The sequence below is a fragment of the Dreissena polymorpha genome, chromosome 10 (genome assembly GCF_020536995.1).
Source record: "Dreissena polymorpha isolate Duluth1 chromosome 10, UMN_Dpol_1.0, whole genome shotgun sequence".
Classification (NCBI taxonomy): domain Eukaryota; kingdom Metazoa; phylum Mollusca; class Bivalvia; order Myida; family Dreissenidae; genus Dreissena; species Dreissena polymorpha.
The window spans coordinates 26,573,724-26,586,175 of NC_068364.1; positions in this window are offsets into that span (position 1 = coordinate 26,573,724).

Below are 12,452 nucleotides of genomic sequence, written 5' to 3' on the forward strand. Positions count from 1 at the left end.
TCAAACATTTACAAAGTGTCAATAAAAAATAGGGCATTAGGCTATAATAGTGCCCATATTATTTTTTGGAATGTCGCTTTAATGTGTAGCCTTATATAAAATTACATCATTTAATTCATCATTAAATATTTTATTAACAGCAAATGTTCACACAGTCTGTCTAAGAAATAATTATCTTGCTCATAACGCATCCTACAGGACAGAATAAATAGCATATCTCTTCAACAACGCTCTTAGCAAATATTCGAAAACTTCTTTGATGTTAATGATATCAGCCCCTAGAATGATATCATAGGGGTCGGGAAAATTTTCGAGGACCGTCGTCTAATGAAAAGCACGAATCTTTGTTCTGCCTTGTGAGCCGTCAGGCAAGTTTTGAGAGACTGTTTCTTTCAGAAAGTCTAAAACTTCTTCACTATCTGTTATTGTCACATGGCTGCCTGAAAACACAAAACATGCTCAACAGTATTTAGAAAATACTGTTATAACTTATAACTTAAGTTAGAGTATTTTACAAATTATGGATATTATAACTTTAACAATCTCTTTCACTTCAAGGGTCATGGTTTCAAGATATGGTGTGTATGGTTTTCCACAAATAAGTTGTTCAAATCATGTTCCTTGGGTAAAAACTAACCAGGCCCTAATGTAACATGATGTATATAGACTTAAATAGTAAACAACTAAACAATCTTATGCTCTGAAACCCCAAGGGTAAGGCGATTAACATTTGGTGTGTGACATCATACAGTGTTTCTCTGCTAAGTTTGTTCAAATCATGTTCGTTGGCTAAAAACTAACCAGGCCCTAGGGTAACATGATGTATATAGACTTTTATAGTAAACAACTAAAAAATCTGTTTGTTCAAATTATATATGTCCCTGGGATTGAAATTGACCCAGCCCCAGGGTAAACTTGTTTTTATATACCTAGATAAAATCACAGCTTATACACAAACATCACAAAGTCTTATTACATTGTACAGTTTTCACCTCCATGATTCAGGTGAGCGGCATTCTTGTTCTATTAAAAAGTTGTCGCATGTGCATACGTAGTATCGGCCTTCTTAATTTATAATTAGTAAAACTATCTAAATGTATTTTAATTTAAAAGATTGAACAACATAAAAAATATAGGTCAATGTATAGTTTATTGTGTATTCATTACCATAATAATACAAACTGCATTAACATCGGTAATGTTTGCAAAAATACTATTTTTAGCTCCACTGGCCAAAGGCCAGCGGGGCTTATGTCATGGTCTTGTGTCCGTCGTGAGTGCGTTAACTTTTCCTTAAAACATCTTCCTCTCCTAAACTACTGGTCCAATTCTGATGAAATTTCTCAGGACTGTGCCTGGGGTGAACCTCTTTCAAATTTGTTCAAATTATGCTCCTGGGGTCAAATTTGACCCTGCCCTGGGGGTCACAAAAATGAAAATTTGCTTATATAAGGCCTTTATTGTTAAAACTTTCAAAATCTTATAATCCCTAACCATTGGGCCTAGGGCTATCAAATTTGGTATGTAAAGACATCTAATAGTCCTCTTCCAAATTTCTTCAAATTATGCCCCTGGGGTCAAATTTGACTCTGCCCCGGGGGGTCACAAAATTAAACATATGCTTATATAAGGCCTATTTTGTGAAAACTTTCAAAATTTTCTCGTCCATAACGATTGGGCCTAGGGCTATCAAAGTTGTTATGTAGAGACATCTTATAGTCCTCTACCAAATTTCTTCAAATTATGCCCCATGGGTCAAATTTGACCCTGCCCCAAGGGTCACAAAATTGAACATATGCTTATATAAGGCCTATTTTGTGAAAACTTTCAAAATTTTCTCGTCCATAACCATTGGGCCTAGGGCTATCAAATTTAGTATGTAGAGACATCTAATAGTCCTCTACCAAATTTGTTCAAATTATGCCCCTGGGGTCAAATTTGACCCTGCCCCGGGGGTCACAACATTGAACATATGCTTATAAGGCCTATTTTGTGAAAACTTTCAAAATTCTCTCATCCATAACCATTTGGCCTAGGGCTATCAAATTTGGTATGTAGAGACATCTAATAGTCCTCTACCAAATTTCTTCTTCAAATTATGCCCCTGAGGTCAAATTTGACCCTGCCCCGAGGGTCACAAAATTGAACATATGCTTATATAAGGCCTATTTTGTGAAAAAAATTTCTTGTCCTTAACCATTGGGCCTAGGGCTATCAAATTTGGTATGTAGAGACATCTAATAGTCCTCAACCAAATTTCTTCAAATTATGCCCCTAGTAGTGTTTTTCCCAGGCCATTTTAGCGTGGCGAAAAGCCACGCCGCCCTCACGGATAGCCACTCTGCCCTTTAAAAGGCAAATTTCGCCACGCGCCCTTATCGATAACATCTTTATTGCCTTATTGATTTTACTTGGTCCGCAAAATCAGCGTCCTTGATTGTCTGTGACGCTCCGACTGTGCTTGATTTACTCAAGAGAAGTCAACGTCTAATCGACTATATTAATTGAGCAGATTTAATCTATAACAGTGCTCGATTTATAGGTAGACTGCTCCAAAGCTGTGAATTAGTCATGCGTGAATAACCCCGTGTCAGTATCAATCGATAATGCCAGAGGCTATGTTATACCAAGCGCACTTTTCGGTCGGCAATGTGTACTCCTCCACGATATAATCGTTACTTCGGAGACTTTTGATGAAAAACTCGATGTTTTTTCGTGGCAATTGTGCATTGCATGCAGTATTCAGTTATATCAAAACATATATTTTTACACATAATGACATTTAAAAACACAAACAAATTTATTCTTTATCGCTTTCGTCTTTAAGTTAATTAGATCTAATCATTGAAATAATTACTGAGACGTATACTTATTTAACAAAATGCGAATCGCGTATACGATTTAATGTTGCTATGCGCACCTGTCGCTTACATCATTTGACATTTTAACAACATGGCGGACTATACAGAATTAAATTGCGACTCGGCAAAAATGGCAAATAACGTCGTAAACGATCGAATTAACGATGGAGATTATACATTAAGAAGGAATTAATGAAATGTCTGTGATAATCAACGATGCATAAAAATGTTTTAATAGCAACAACATTATTTATTTATTTGTAATCTACTCGGTGGATGTATGTCACGGAAACGAGTGTTTACATATTGTTAACGATCAATTTACTCGCAATGTTATTTGAAACATCTGGCAAGATTATTGTGAGAAAATGGGATAAGACAAACATGGTTTCATTTATATGTTAGTGGATCTGTGTATAATCAGATTCATATGCATGTATTGCTTTATTATGTTTGTCGTGCTGTACAGTTTATTGAAACAGCATGGAACTTAAATGTACATTGCAAGGTAAATATATTAATATAAATCATAGTAAGTTAAATACATCAATTACCATTAAATGTGCTTGTTTATATGTTATTTTTTCCACAACTGCTTCTGATGCGTTTACATGTTTCCCCATAATTCAGGCATTCAGGGAACGTTTTTGCCCTTTTTTTTTACCTAAACTGCGCGCCAAAATACCCTTTTTGAAAGTAATGCACCATGCCCCTTTGCCCTCCTAGGAAAAACACTACCCCTAGGGTCAAATTTAACACTGCCCTGGGGGTCACAAAATTGAACATATGCTTATATAAAGCCTATTTTGTGAAAACTTTCAAAATTTTCTCATCCATAGCCATTGGGCATAGGGCTGATAAATTTGGTATGTAGAGACATCTAATAGTCCTCTACCAAGTTTTTTCAAATTATGCCCCTGGGGTCAAGTTTGACCCTGCCCCGATGGTCACAAAATTGAACATAATTATGCTTATAAAAGGCCTATTTTTTTTTAACTTTCAAAATTGTCTTGTCCATAACTGTATGGCTGAGGGCTACCAAATTTGGTATGTAATGACATGTAATAGTTCTCTTCTTAGTTTGTTCAAATTATGCCCCTGGGGTCAAATTTGAAACTGCCCCGGGGGTCACAAAATTGAATATATGCTTATAAAGGTCTTATTTTTTTAAACTGTAAAAATCGTCTTGTCCATAAACATTGCGTCTAGGGCTACCAAATTTGGCGTGTAGTGACATCTTATCGTCCTCTACCAAGTGTTTCAAATTATGCCCCTGGGGTCAAGTTTGACCCTGCCCCGAGGGTCACAAAATTGAACATAATTATGCTTATATAAGGCCTATTTTGTGAAAACTTTAAAATCTCTTGTCCATAACCGTATGGCATAGGGCTACCAAATTTGGTATGTAGTGACATGTAATAGTTCTTTTCTAAGTTTGTTTAAATTATGCCCCTGGGGTCACAAAATTGAATATATTCTTATAAAGGGCTTATTTTGTGAAAACTTTAAATCGTCTTGTCCATAACCATTGAATCTAGGGCTACCAAATTTAGTATGTAGTGGCATCTAATAGTTCTCTACCAAGTTTGTTCAAATTATGCCCCTTTGGTCAAATTTGACCCTGCCCGGGGGGGGGGGGGGGGGGGGGGGGGGGGGGGGGGGTCACAAAACTGAACATACGCTTCTATGGGGCCTATTTTGTGAAGACTTTAAAAATCTTTCTGTCCAAAACCGTTTGACCTAGGGCTACCAAATTTGGTATGTAGAGACATCTAATAGTCCTCTACCAAATTTTTTCAAATTATGCCCCTGGGGTCAAATTTGACTCTGCCCCGGGGGTCACAAAATTGAACATTTGCTTATATAAGGCCTATTTTTTTAAAACTTTCAAAATCTTCTCATCCATAACCATTGGGCCTAGGGCTATCAAATTTGGTATGTAGAGACATCTGGGGTCAAATTTGACTCTGCCCCGGGGGTCACAAAATTGAACCTTTGCTTATATAAGGCCTATTTTGTTAAAACTTTCAAAATCTCCTCATCCATAACCATTGGGCCTAGGGCTATCAAATTTGGTATGTAGAGACATCTAATAGTTCTCTACCAAATTTCCTCAAGTTATGTCCCTGGGGTCAAATTTTACTCTGCCCCGGGGTCACAAAATTGAACATTTGCTTATATAAGGCCTATTTTGTTAAAACTTTCAAAATCATTTCATCCATAACCCTTGGGCCTAGGGCTATCAAATTTGGTATGTAGAGACATCTGGGGTCAAATTTGACTCTGCCCCGGGGGTCGCAAAATTGAACATTTGCTTATATAAGGCCTATTTTGTTAAAACTTTCAAAATCTTCTCATACATAACCATTGGGCCTAGGGCTATCAAATATGGTATGTAGAGTCATCTAATAGTCCTCTACAAAATTTCTTCAAATTATGCCCCTGGGGTCAAATTTGACTCTGCCCCTGGGGTCACAAAATTGAACATTTGCTTATATAAGGCCTATTTTGTTAAAACTTTCAAAATCTTATCTATAACCATTGGGCCTAGGGCTATCAAATTTGGTATGTAGAGACATCTAAAAGTCCTCTACCAAATTTCTTCAAATTAACTTTGCTAAAAGAATATACAAATACAACATGTAGACAGATATTGCTGATCTCTACAAGATATTGCTGATCTCTACGGTAATCATGATAGTTTCCCGATATCACATACGTATATCTAGATATTAATTCTGGGATGTGTTAAGATCCTTTTTTGTAAAACGGTTTCAGCTCAATTACTCAGTTGAATCAAACAAAAAGAGCTAATTTATTAAAAAGTGATCATTGAAAATGTGAAACTTTATATCATGGTTAATAAATTATAATGACTTGATAAAGGTTTGATGGCTTGATTCAAGGTCTATATGATAAGTGTAATGAATAATACACAACTGGTTTTAGCCCAATAAATTGAGATACAGTCCACTCTCGTTATCTCGAAGTAGGCGGGAACAAGAAAACATATCGAGATAACGAGAGTTCGAGATATATCCGATTTGGCGTTTTCAAAGAAAAAATGAGACGAATATTTAATTTGTTTTCAACATCTATATACCTGCTAAGTGGTATAACTAAAGCCGGCACCGTTTGGCATAATACTCTCTACTACCCTATATATTACCTGATATATACGCGTTTTTACGAGGCACGATTAAATTAATGCTTAAAATGACGTTTTAAGTGTTACAGAATTGCATTATCACATGCGGTTATCATTTTTCTAAACTGTCGAGTAAACATCCGGTAATGTTGCTATTTAAAGTTATGATGCAATTGACGTCCATTCAAGACGAGGGTTTTCCATCTGAACATGCGTAAATCACGTTCCGGAATACTGAACTGTACATATACATTTTGTAGTTCTGCAACTTTGCGACGGTTTATATACGCAAAAATATAACTCAATGAATTTTGGAATGTTGTTTGTAAAAACAATTAGTCTTTCGGCAGGCTGTGTATTAATTGCAGTTAAAGTGACAGTTAAAGTGACAGGCCTTACTCAAGTGTTAATGGCTAACGACATTACACACATGTGATCATTGATGCAATTAACGGATCAATTATCTACCGCACAGAATCGGGAGCAGCCGGGCGAAGCGGGTCGGTGAAGTTTCAAAGAAATTTTTTCTCACCTTTGCCGACTCTGTGACATTTATTCACACTTCGAGATAAACCACAGTAAAAACATGTAAATTCGGGACTCGGGACAAATTTTTATTATGTCCCCCACTATAGTAGTGGGGGACATATTGTTTTTGCCCTGTCTGTTGGTCTGTCTGTTGGTCTGTCTGTTGGTCTGTTGGTCTGTCTGTTGGTCTGTCTGTTTGCGCCAACTTTAACATTTTGCAATAACTTTTGCTATATTGAAGATAGCAACTTCATATTTGGCATGCATGTGTATCTCATGGAGCTGCACAATTTGAGTGGTGAAAGGTCAAGGTCATCCTTCAAGGTCAGAGGTCAAATATATGTGGTCAAAATCACTCATTTTATGCATACTTTTTTAATATTGAAGATAGCAACTTGATATTTGGCATGCATGTGTATCTCATGGAGCTGCACATTTTGAGTGGTGAAAGGTCAAGGTCAAGGTCATCCTTCAAGGTCAGAGGTCAAATATATGTGGCCCAAATCGCTTATTTTATGAATACTTTTGCAATATTGAAGATAGCAACTTGATATTTGGCATGCATGTGCATCTCATGGAGCTGCACATTTTGAGTGGTGAAAGGTCAAGGTCATCCTTCAAGGTCAGAGGTCAAATTTATGTGGCCCAAATCGCTTATTTTATGAATACTTTTGCAATATTGAAGATAGCAACTTGATATTTGGCATGCATGTGTATCTCATGGAGCTGCACATTTTGAGTGGTGAAAGGTCAAGGTCATCCTTCACAAGGTCAAAGTCATCCTACAAGGTCAAACATCATATAGGGGGACATTGTGTTTCACAAACACATCTTGTTATATCGAGATATCGAATTATTCGACATAACGAAAATCGAGATATGCGATGTTTATTAATATAGATAAAGAAGGAAAAAAGTTGGGACATTGAGCTTACTTCGACTTATCGAGAAAATAGAGATATCCGATGTCGAGATAACGAGAGTGGACTGTATATTTATGCTATTATAATGGCACTTTGCATTGCACATGGTGTTTGTTTTGCAATTCAAAATTACTGCAGTAAAAATATTGTTTCTGCTCAAAAGCTTAACACATGAAATTATATTTTCTATCTAAATTGTCAATGCATTATTGGTTCAAAATATTATCTATTGTTTAACAAGTATAGCTTTACATATTCATTGAAGGTACCAGTTTGTCACTTTAAATGACTTTGTAGTTTGAAATTCAAATTAAAAAGAAATGTCAGCATTCAAAAGGCAGCCATAAGCGTATAAGCACATTGTTCTTTAATAGGTTTATCATAAAAAACAATCAGTGTTTCTTTGTTCCTGTCATTGATAAAACAAAGAAATGAACTTGGTGAGGGTTGATACGCCTCAAATAGACTAAACATGATATCCCTCCCCAGTGGATTCCATTCAGCTTAATCGTCATGCAAGCTCAATAGAAGATATGTTATACCTATTGAAATGTTACTAAAATAGAAATAACTTGAATGTTACATATCATTTTGTTTAGTTTAAAATTACAAATTTATTCTTTGTACGTATGCTAACCGTGATATCTATTTTCTGCACTACTGTTAACTGGTATTGCAATAGGTTTTGAAAACAATGAATACATTTTGATAAAAAACAAACATGAAAAACTAGAACACTTAAAGTTCTTGAGCATATATAAGTTGTTTTCCACCAGCAACTTTTTAGTAATGCATTATTTGCAGTATTAAAATTGAATTATTGCATGTATGCTTGTAAAATTGCAAATTTTAAGGTAGCGCACCCATAATGATTTCCCGCGATTTCTTCGAAGATTGCAGAGCCATTGTAAAATTGCCGTGGCCGAGTGGTTAAGGCGATAGACTTGAAATCTTTTGGGATTTTCCCGCACAGATTCAAATCCTGCCGACAACGCATACTTTTTGCGATGCGTTTTATTTCTTTCAACGTAATTTGATCTAATATAGCATATAAGCTATGTTTATTATCCCCACGTTTTTCGGAGAAAAAGTGGGGATATTGTGGTGATGTGTGTCTGTCCGTCCGTCCTGGCCACCTGCTCCTCCTACACTATTAGCACTAGAACCTTGAAACTGACATACATGAAGTTATGAGCATATGTGCGACGGTGACAGTGAAGGAATTTTGATCTGACCCATGGGTCAAAAGTTATGGGGGTTGTGGCGGGGCCGGGGCCGGGTCAGAGATTTTCACTCATTTGTTTATGTTATTTTACATTAACTTCTTCATTTCTGCACTGATTTACTATAAATTGATACTGAGCCTCTCTAATGACAATACGGTCAATCTCAACTATGCATGGGCTCCCCGGCCACATAGGCCACGCCCACCCAAAATTGCCTTTTACTATAATTCTTCATTACTACACCGATTCACTTCAAATTGATACTGAACCTCTCTTATGACAATACGGTCAATATCAGCTATGCATGGCCCCATTACCAACCCTAGGGCACCCCGCTCACATACGCCACGACCACATAGGCCACGCCCACATAGGTCACGCCCACATAGGCCACGCCCACCCAAAAGTGCCTTTTACTATAATTTCTTCATTTCTACACCGATTCACTTCAAATTGATACTGAACATCTCTTATGACAATACAGTCAATCTCAGCTATGCATGGCCCTATTACCCCTGGGGCGCCCGGCCCACATAGGCCATGCCAATATTGGCCACGCCCACTTAAAATTGCCTTTTACTATAATTTCTTCACTATGCCCCTGGGGTCAAATTTGACTCTGCCCCTGGGGTCACAAAATTGAACATGTGCTTATATAAGGCCTATTTTGTTAAAACTTTCAAAATCTTCTCATCCATAACCATTGGGCCTAGGGCTATCAAATTTGGTATGTAGAGACATCTCATAGTCCTCTACCAAATTTCTTCAAATTATTCCCCTGGGGTCAAATTTGACTCTGCCCCAGAGGTCACAAAATTGAACATATGCTTATATAAGGCCTATTTTGTGAAAACTTTCAAAAATCTCTCGTCCATAACCATTGGGCCTAGGGCTATTGAATTTAGTATGTAGAGACATCTAATAGTCCTCTATCAAATTTCTTCAAATTATGCCCCTGGGGTCAAATTTGACCCTGCCCCGGGGGTCACAAAATTGAACATATGCTTATATAAGGCCTTTTTTGTAAAAACTTTAAAAATCTAAGCGTCCATAACCATTGGGCCTAGGGCTATCAAATTTCTTATGTAGAGACATCTAATATTCCTCTACCAAATTTCGTCAAATTATGCCCCTGGGGTCAAATTTGACTATGCCCCGGGGGTCACAAAATTTAACATTTGCTTATATAAGGCCTATTTTGTTAAAACTTTCAAAATTTTCTCGTCCATAACCATTTGGCATAGGGCTTATAAATTTGGTATTTAGAGGCATCCAATAGTCCTTAACCAAATTTCTTCAAATTATGCCCCTGGGGTCAAATTTGACTCTGCCCCTGGGGTCACAAAATTGAACATATGCTTATATACGGTCTATTTTGTGAAAACATTCAAAATTTTCTTGTCTTTAACCATTGGGCCTAGGGCTACCAAATTTGGTATGTAGAGACATCTTATAGTCCAGTACCAAGTTTTTTCAAATTATGCCCCTGGGGTCAAGTTTGACCCTGCCCCGATGGTCACAAAATTGAACATAATTATGCTTATATAAGGCCTAATTTTTGAAAACTTTCAAAATGTTCTTGTCCATAACTGTATGGCTGAGGGCTACCAAATTAGGTATGTAGTGACATGTAATGGTTATCTTTTTAGTTTGTTCAAATTATGCCCCTGGGGTCAAATTTGAAACTGCCCCGAGGGTCACAAAATTGAATATATGCTTATAAAGGTCTTATTTTTTGAAAACGGTAAAAATCGTCTTGTCCATAAACATTGGGTCTAGGGCTTCCAAATGTGGTATGTAGTGACATCTTATAGTCCTCTATCAAGTTTTTTCAAATTATGACCCTGCCCCGAGGGTCACAAAATTGAACATAATTATGCTCATATAAGGCCTATTTTGTGAAAACTTTAAAATCTCTTGTCCATAACCGTATGGCATAGGGCTACCAAATTTGATATGTAGTGACATGTAATAGTTCTCTTCTTAGTCTGTTCAAATTATGCCACTGGGGTCAAATTTTAAACTGTCCCAGGGTTCACAAAATTAAATATATGCTTATAAAGGGCTTATTTTGTGAAAACTTTAAATCATCTTGTCCATAACCATTGGGTCTAGGGCTACCAAATTTGGTATGTAGTAACATCTAATAGTTCTCTATCAAGTTTGTTCAAATTATGCCCCTTGGGTCAAATTTGACCCAGCCCGGGGGGTCACAAAACTGAACATACGCTTATATGTGGCCTATTTTGTGAAGACTTTACAAATCTTTCTGTCCATAACCTGTTGGCCTAGGGCTACCAAATTTGGTATGTAGTGACATCTTATAAACCTCTACCAAATTTGTTCAAATAATGCCTCTGGGGTCAAATTTGACCCAGCCCTGGGTGGTCACAAAATTGAATAAACGCTTATAAAGCGCCTATTTGGTGAAATCTTTAAAAATCTTCTTGTCGAAAACAATTCAGACTATGGCTACCAAATTTGGTATGCAATAACATCTTATAGTCCTCTACCAAGTTTGTTCTAATTATGCCCTTTGGGTCAAATTTGACCCTGACCCTTGGGTCACAAAATTGAACATTATATACGCTTATATCTTGCTTATTTTGTGAAAACTTTAAGAATATTCTTGTCCTTAACTCTAGGACCTAAGGCTACCATATTTTGTATGTACATGTTGTGAGATATAGTAGTCCTCTACAAAGTTTGCTCAAATTATGCCCCTGGGTTTAAATTTGACCAAGCCCAGGGGGTCACACAAGTGTACATGTGCTTAAATAGGGCCTATATTTAAGTATTTGCACATGCAGAGAATATTTGTTTCAGCCTTTTTTCAGCAGTGGAGCGATACAGAGCCATCATGGCCCTCTTGTTCTATTTAAATGTTATCTTGTGCCAATCTTGAAAACTGTGGTATAACACCAAACTATCAATTCCCTCTGACAAAGATTAAAGCTAGAATGGAGTCCTCATTTGTCATTAAAGTAGTCTAGAGTTAATGCTTCCTGTTTATAACCATGTTATCAAGTTCAGTTAAAGCAATAATTCTCGTTGCTTTATTGATTAAACACAGCCAAATAAACCAACTATAGACTCAGGTGTATTCTGAAGGTGTATTCAGATAAGTTTATCTTACCCAGTTCACGTGACCGATTGCATACAAAGGTAGCTACATTTTTTACTAAAGCTTTAACCTTCAAACAAACTAGTTTTATCTTTTGAAGTGTTGCTCATAACTTGTTGACGGACTATGGACAATAGCTTAATTTGTGTGATTTGTTCAGCTGTTTAATCTAGCCTACCAGCATTTAATGATACCATAGTCTTCAAGTTAAGTTAAAGGTAAAGAGATCTTAAGTTTCTGTATTTGTAAAAAATAATTCAGTAAAACCGTTCTTTATCAGGGTAAAGGCCCAGTCTCACTATGATGCCGGCGGAGCCCCGGTGCGTGATCCGGGATCTACCGGGATGAACCGCGGCTCTACCGGGATGAACCGTGGCTCCACCGGGGACGACCAGAATGAACCGGGGAAAACCGGGGCTCCACTGGGAAAGTATTAAAATGTTTAATACCTCCGGGATGAACCGGGAGTCATGGAAAAGGACCGGCAACGACGGCACGGCACCGGGAACAACCGGGACGCCACCGGGAACAACCGGAACGGCACCGTAGCTCGACCGGGGCCCATACAAACCCCGGCAGAGCTACGGTGGAGCACAGGGAATGCCGTTAGAGTTTCGCTATAGCTACAGTACATAAGTAAAC